This window comes from Choloepus didactylus, chromosome 2 (genome assembly GCF_015220235.1).
Source record: "Choloepus didactylus isolate mChoDid1 chromosome 2, mChoDid1.pri, whole genome shotgun sequence".
NCBI lineage: Eukaryota > Metazoa > Chordata > Mammalia > Pilosa > Megalonychidae > Choloepus > Choloepus didactylus.
This window is the reverse complement of record NC_051308.1, coordinates 64,073,390-64,081,913: the sequence shown is the minus strand read 5'-3', so window position 1 is coordinate 64,081,913 and position 8,524 is coordinate 64,073,390.

Here is an 8,524-nt window from a genome sequence, read left to right as displayed (position 1 = left end):
CAACAAGAGGATACCTTCACTGAAGAATGACCAATGGCATCCAGAATATGTCTGTTAGCTGGGAAGGCATGTGGCTGGTGTCTGCTTGTCCTTTGCCCCTGGGTCATCTTTCAAAATGGCTTTCTCCAAAATGTCTCTGGGCATCTGTCTTAGCTCCTCTCTCTCAGCTCCTATGCATCCTTGCTTCTTTCTCCCAGAACATTTCTCTCCAAGCATCTGGGGGTCCTCTCTTAGCTTCTCCAGGGCAAACTCTGGGCTTCATCTTTTAGCTTAGCATCTCCAAATATCCTTCTATCTGTATCTCCAAGTTTCTCCAAGCATCTCTGTAGGCTCCAGCTCCTGTCTCTCTTCCTGAGCCTCTTAAAGGACCCCAGTGATTTAATTAAGACCTTCCCTGAATGGACAGGGCCACACCCCCATGGAAATAATCTAATCAACAGGTCACGCCTTAATCAAAAGACTGGAAAGTCTGTCCCCACAAGATTGCATTAAAGATCATGGCTTTTCTGGGAGGACTTAACAGACCCAAACTGACATAATTAGATACCTGAGATGAAATGGACAAATTCCTAGAAATACACAAACTACATGCATTAACTCAAAATGATATAGAAAATCTCAACAAACAATTACTGGAAAAGATATTGAATCAGTAATGAAAAATCTAAAAAATAAAAGCCGACATCAGATGGCTCCATGAGGAAATTCTACCTAATATTCCAAGAAGAATTAACTCCAAATCTGGTCAAACCCTTCCAAAAATTTGAAGAAAAAGGAACACTCCCTAACTCATTCTATAAGACCAACATCACCATCACACCAGGCCAAATAAATAAACTACAAGAAAAGAAAATGTGAATATCTCTTATGAATATAGATGCAAAAATCCTTAAGAAAACATTAGAAAACCAAATCCAACATCATATTAAAAGAATATGCACAATGATCAAGTGGGATTTTTCCCTGGTATGCAAGGTAGGTTCAACGTAAGAAAATTAATTAATGTAATACACCACAAAGCAAATTGAAGGGGAAAACCCACATGATCATCTCAATTGATGTAGAAAAGGCATTTGACAAAATATAGCATGTTTTCCTGATGAAAATACTTACAACACTATGAATAGAAGGAAACTTCCTCAACATGATATAGGGCATGTATAAAAAAGCCCACAGATAGCATCCTGCTTAATGATGGAATACTGAAAGCTTTCCCTCTAAGACCTGGAAAAAGATAAGGATGTCCACTTACCACTGCCATTCAACATTATACTAGAAGTTCTTGCCAGAGAAATTAGGCAAGGAAAAGAAATAAAAGGCATTCAAATTGAAGAGGAAGAAATAAAACTTCATCTATTTGCATATGATATGATCTTATATGTAGAAAAATCCAGAAGAAACAAATGGAAGGGGATCCCATGTTCATGGATTGGAAGACTAAATATCCCTAAGATGTCAACATTACTAAAGGCAATTTATGGATTCAAAGCAATCTCAATAAAAATTCCAAAAACCTTCTCTGCAGAAATGGAAAAATCCAATCATCAAATTTATATGAAATGGTAAGGGGCACAAATAGCTAAAGCCATCTTGAAAAAGAAGAATGAAGTTGGAGGATTCACACTTTCTGAACTTAAAATTTATCACAAAGCCACAGTAATCTAAACAGCATGGTATTGACACAAGGACAGACATATAGACCTACAGAGTAGACTTGACATCTCAAAAAGTAACCCTCACATTTATGGCCAACTGATTTTTGACAAGGTGGTAAAGACTACTCAATTGGGAAAAACTGATCTCAACAAATGGTGCTGGGAAAACTGGATCTCCATTTAGAAAAAAAATAAGGAGGATTCCTACCTCACACCATATACAAAAACCAACTTGAAAATGGATCAAAGACCTTAAAATAAGAGCTAGAACTATCAGTTAGAATAAAATGTAGGGAAACATCTTCAGGTCCTTGTATTAGGCAATGGTTTTTAAAACTTCACATCTTAAGCATAAGCAATAGGAAATATAGATACATGGTACCTCCTCAAAATTAAAAACTTTTGTGTATCAAAGGAATTTGTCAAGAAAGTGAAAAGACAACAAACTCAGTGGGAAAAAAAATATTTGGAAACCACATATCAAATAAGGGTTTAATATCCAGAATATATAAAGATATATTTCAACCTAACAATAAAAAAGACAAAAAAAAAAAAAAAACATTTAAAAAATGCACAATAGACTTGAAAAGACATCCTTCCAAAGAAGATATAAAAGTGGCCCAAAACAACTTGAAAATATGCTCAACATCATTCATTATCATGGAAATGCAAATGAAAATGACAATGAGACATCATTTCACATTCATTAGAGTGGCTGCTATTTAAAAACAGAAAATAAGAGTTGGAAAGGATATGGAAAAATAGGAACACTCAGTCATTACTTGTGGGCAATGTAAAATAGTGCAGCCCTGTGGAAGACAGTTTGGCAGTTCCTCAGAAAGCTGGGTATAGAACTACCATATGACCTGGCAATCCCACTTCTAGGTATATACCCCAAAGAACTGAAAACAGGCACTCAAACAGATGTTTGCACACTAATATTCATAGCATGATTATTCACAGTTCCCAAAAGATGAGAGCATCCTAAGTGTCCATCTATGGATTAATAGATAAATACAGTGTTGTATATATAGACAATGGAATATTATTCAGCCATAAAAGGAATGAAATCCTGATACATAGATAAATGTATGAACATTGAAAACATCATGTTTTGTTAAATAAGCCAAACACAAAAGGACTTATAACTCACTGATTTGAAATAATTAGAATAAACAAACTCATAGAGTCAGAATCTAGAATATAGGTTACCAGGGGAAAGGTTGGGGATTGAGAATGGGAAGTTAAAGCTTAAACTGTACAGGGTTCCTGTTTGGAGTGACGGAAGTGTTTTGGTAATGGATGGTGGTGATAGTAGAACAAAAATTTGAGTGCAATTAACAGCATTGAAATATATGTTGGAATAAGATTAAAATGGGAAATATTACATTGTATATATACTAACAGGATAAAAATATTTTTCAAAATCCATGGAATGACAATAAACAATGAGTGAACCACAAGTTAAGCCATGGACTTTAATTAATAATGCAATTATAAAAATGGACTATCATCAGTTGTAGCAAATGTTCCACAGCAATGCAAAGTGTTGGTGGTGTGTGGAATATGGGTGTTCTGGTTTGCTAAATGCTGCCATTAAGCAAAATACCAGAAATGGATTGGCTTTTATAAAGGGTGATTACTTGGCTACAAAGTTACAGTCTTAAGGCCTTAAAGTTGTCCAAGGTACGGGGTACCTTCCCTGAAGAATGGCCAATGGTTTCCGGAAAACCTCTGTTAGCTGGGAAGGCACGTGACTTGTGTCTGCTCCAGAGTTCTGGTTTCAAAATGGCTTTCTCCTGGGATGTTCCTCTCTAGGCTGCGGATCCTCAAAAATGCCACTCTTAGTTGCTCTTGGGACATTTGTCCTCTCTTAGCATCTCTGGAAGAAAAGTCTGCTTTCAAAGACCAGCTCCAAAATGTCCCTGCAGCTCCTCTCTCAGCTCCTGTGCATTCTTCAAAGTGTCCCTCTTGGCTATAGCAAGCTCACTCCTGCCTGAGCTTACATAGTGCTCTAGTAAACTAATCAAGGTCCACACTGAATGGACAGGGCCACACCTCCATGGAAATTATCTAATCAGAGTTATGACCTACAGTTGGGTGGGTCCCGTCTCCATGGAAACACTCAAAGAATTACAATCTAATCAACACTAAGATGTCTGCCCACACAAGACTGCATCAAAGATAATGGCATTTTGGGGGACACAAAACATTCAAACTGGCACAATGAGGAACCTGCATTTTTGGCATGATTGTACCCTAAACCCACAACATCTCTAATAAATGGGTAAAAAACATTGATAATTTCCAAATTGTAGGAAGGTTTTTGCTTTTTACATTAAGTTATTAAATACCATTGCTAAATAACTCCAACATCTTTATCATCTTGCTGTTGGCATCTGTTGAATGCATTTTCTCTTGTCAGATTTTCTTCATTCTTAGTAGGTAGAGATATTTTCAGTTGTATCCTGGAAATTTTGGGTATTATGACTTAAGGCCTAGGATTTTACATAAGTCTTCTATTTCAATAAAGCTCATTACTGTCATACAGGGTGCAAGTCCAGGCTTCCCTTTTACCCTTCACTGACCCTCCACTGAAAAAAAGATGGGTGCCTTTTTACCTCAGGGTATTGATGGAAGTCTAAGCTCCTTACGTGGTATCTTATTCATTAGTTCTATAATGTTCTTTAGGAAGAGGTCAGGTATTGTAAAAGAAAAAGTTTTTGGTCATGCCAGGTTGCTCCTTTCCCAGCCTTTAAGCTTGAGAGATAAGGCCCTTTGGGGACTTTTTTGTCCGAACCTGATATTGTTATTGGGTTGCTGTCTTCTCCAATGCTCAGTCCATGGTATTATATATATCCAAAATAAAACTCAAATAATGCCCTGCCTTGTTTTGCCATGAGTCCCAAATTCCTAGTCAGTTCTACTTCTCTACACTTTTCTGAATATTCTGAACTTCATTCTACATAAAATATCCAGGATTTTTTAGTTGTACTTAGAAGGAGAAATAGGCAGAAATATTTCTACCACATCTTGAGCTGAGGACACACAAAAAATCTCATTTTAAAAATACAAATTGTAATTTTGGATATTTTCCAAGGACTTTATGTTTCTTTTGAATAAGTATAGAAATCAAGAAAAATATCTAGGAAGGTGGGGCAAAATGGTGGCATGGGAAACTGTGGGGTTTAGTTTGTCCTCTAGGGCAGTTAGTAAATAGCTAGGAACTATCTGGAACAACTGTTTGGGAGACTTCAGTGACCAGATGCACATTGTACATCAGCCTGGAATAAGTGAAAGGGCCAAGATCATAGTACAGAACTGTAATGGTGGAGGTTGGTGCCCCCCTGTCCCACTGGCATGACAAGGTGATTTGGAATCTCTCACCATGGGAAACAGAAGCCCTCACTACTGGGAGCAAAGGAAGGAGAATTCAGCCAAGTTCCAATTGTGGATGTTATTAACAAATTTAGACTGCTGAATACCAGCTCTGAGCACAGATGAATCTACAATGCAAACAAGAAGGAAACCAGCAGATCTATAGCAGCCCCACCCCCAGTAGGGAGGAGGCAGGGCTGGCAAAAAAAAAACAAGTTTCTGGAGTTGGCTTAGCTCAGAATACTGGAAAAGTGCTGTGCCCCAAGAAGGGGGGCACATAGTGCTCGGTACCAACTCCAGCTCTTGATTTGTGAAACATGGGGGCTTGAACTGGTTCTAAGAAGGATTTTTTCTTTTCAGTTCTTTATTGTTTTTAGCAGCCCATTAAAGACAGCAGTAGGCATTCCCACTTTTCAGCCCTGCCCCTGACAAGGGTGGAATTAAGTTTTGACTGAGAGACAAAGTAATCAAGTGGAGGAGATATCTACCTAAAGGGCATATCAACCCCAAGAAAAGGAGGGGAAGGCAGGGCCCAGTGCAAGTGATGACTTTCATTCAGAGAATTTAAACTCAAGGGGCTGGGATATAAGCAGCTGTCTCAATTTACAAAATAGGGAGCCCAGTCTGTCTCACACACACAACAGTTTCAACCAACAAAAAGTAGAGCCAGAGTGTCTCAAACATGATCTCTGGCAGGGGGAAAAGGTGACTTCTTGAGAGATCTTGTAAGGAACCAGGAGCTGAATAATGGCTCCTCCTCTCCCCAAAAAGAGGGAGGGCAAGGCTCAGCACAGGCAGTGACTGTTATTTAGAGAATTCAGATCCCAAGAGCTAGAAAACAGAAACAGTTTAAGCCCACCTTCAACCTCAGCCTCTGTCTCACCCACACCCCTCACAGGCATGGGGTGCCCTGAGAATTAAAGGCACAATACCAATGTTCACCTGTGGGTACCAGTGGACTGAGAAGCACCATCTGCTGGGCAGGACAGGAAAAGCACAGAATTAAGAGACTTCACAAGAAAGACTGGCAACCTGCTGGGTCTCATCCCCAGGGAATCTTGATACTGATTATACCCCCTTCATGAGTCTTTGGTCTGTCTTGTCTAGGAAAATCTGACTGGGGTTGATCCTATCTGGGGAGACCCTCCTCCCAGAGACAGACTTCCAGGTAAAAGTTGCTATAGGTAATGAAACTCATGTTAAAAATGCATAGAGGCAAAAAAAAAAAAAAATCCCAAAAGAAAACAAAACAAACATCAGATCAACAATCCCTGAGGATTAAGAGGGAAGAGACAGCTTTTTTTCTGGGGTGAAACTATTGCACATGCAAAAAAGGGCAATCTCAAAAAACTTCCATATAGACAGGGCAAGAGTCACAAAGAAAAGAGCTGAAAAATTCTGATCCGTTAAACAGAAGCTATGCCACAGGTTTAGAATAAATTGAACCAGAAATCAAAGAACAGATAGAGAACAAAGCCAGTCAACAAGAAAACCCTAGGCAAAGGAGAGAAAACAACCTCCAGAATAAACTAATCAAGAAAATTGGATGTCTAGACACCATAAAAATCATGAGTCATACTAAGAATCAAGAAGATATGGCCCAGTCAAAGGAACAAACCAACACTGCAAATGAGATACAAGAGTTGAAACAACAAATTAAAGATGTTCAAACAAATCTCCTAAGTCAATTCAATGAGTTGAAGGAAAATGTGGCAAAAGAGATGAAGGATATAAAGAAGATACTGCATGACCATAGAGAAGAGCCCAAAAGCTTGCAAAAACAAATGGCAGAATTTATCAGAATGGAAGACACAATAGTTGAGATGAAAAAAACAATGGAGACATATAACAGCAGATTTGAAGAGGCAGAAGAAAGGATTAGTGAATTAGAGTACAGGACATCTGAAATCCTAGTCATAAAAGAACAGATAGGGTAAAGAATGGAAAAATATGAGCAGGGTCTCAGGGAATTGAATGACAACATGAAGCACATGAATATACATGTTATGGTTGTCCTGGAAGGAGAAGAGAAAAGGGGAAGAAAGAATTATGGTGAAAATGGTCACTTAAAATTTCCCAACTCTTATGAAAGACATAAAATTACAGGTCCAAGAAGCACAACATATCCCAAAAAGAATAGATCCAAATAGACCTGCTCCAAGACACTTACTAATCAGATTTTCAAAAGAAAAAGAAAAAGAGAATTCTGAACATAGCAAGAGAAAAGTGATCCACATCACAGACAAGGGAAGTTCAATAAGACTAAGAGTGAATAGTTGTGAGATTTATCCAAGTTGTTGGCTATAATAGTTATTTCTCTTTTAATTGCTGAGCAGTCTGCATTATATGTAAATGGTACAAATTGTTATCTGTTTTCCTGCAATTGTTCATTTGGACTGTTTCCTTTTTTTACCCATTATGTATAAAAATTCACTGAACAGTCCTGTATATGTTTTCTTTTTTTTTTCTTTTGTGGGCATACATTATGATTCCTTAAGAATGCCTGAATTGCAATGCCTGATTCATAAGAAAACAGCATGTTTAACTTTAGTGGTCATTATTGACTTTTTCCAAAGGAATAACCTTTTGCTCTTTGTGGTGATTTGGAGCTAAATACCCAAGTAAAACAATTTCATAAATTTAATGCATTCCTGTGGATGTGAACCCTTGTAAATGATGTCTTTTGGTGAGGTTACTTCAGTTAAGGTGTGACCCAGCTGAATCAAGATGGGTCTTAATCTATTACTGTAGTCCTTTAAAAGAGTGAAATTCAGATAGACGGAGAGAAAGTCCCAGAGGGAGCAGCTGGAAGTTGAACATCAATGGTATATGAAAGAGAAGGGGAAGGCCAGGAGACTCCTCCATGTGCCTTGCCATGTGACAGGCTAAGGACCAAGAACTGCCAGCAGCCAGCTGCAGAATGCCACACGCTTCAAGGAGAAAGCATCTCTTTGATGATGCCTTGATTTGGACTTTCTTTTGGCCTCAAAACAATAAGCTAATAAATTGTTTAACCTAGCCCATTTCTTGGTATATTCTTGTGCAGCCAAAGAAACTAAAAAACCTTCTATCATATTTATGTTTTTTCCTTTGGAAAAATAGAATTCAATTTAAATAATTACTGAAGGTTTTTGTTTTTTTGGTTGGTTTTTCGTTCATTTGTTTTGTTTGTTTGTTTGGCTTTTTGCTTTGTGCTTTTGGTGTCTTTAAAGAAATATTGGCTTTCTACAAATGCCTAAATGTATTTTTCTCTTCTTTCTTTTAGGAGATTTGACTATTAACTTTAACATTTGCATTTAAAATCCATCATAAATTTATTTTAATGTTAATTATGAGGAAGTAGCCAAGGTTTATATTCTCTCAATAGCAATATCGTTTGCTCCAATATTTGTAGAAAAATACATGACTTTCCACATTAAATTGCAGTGAATTCTTTGAATAAAATGAGTGATACTCTTGTGTAGGACTATTTATAGAATTATTCTGTGACT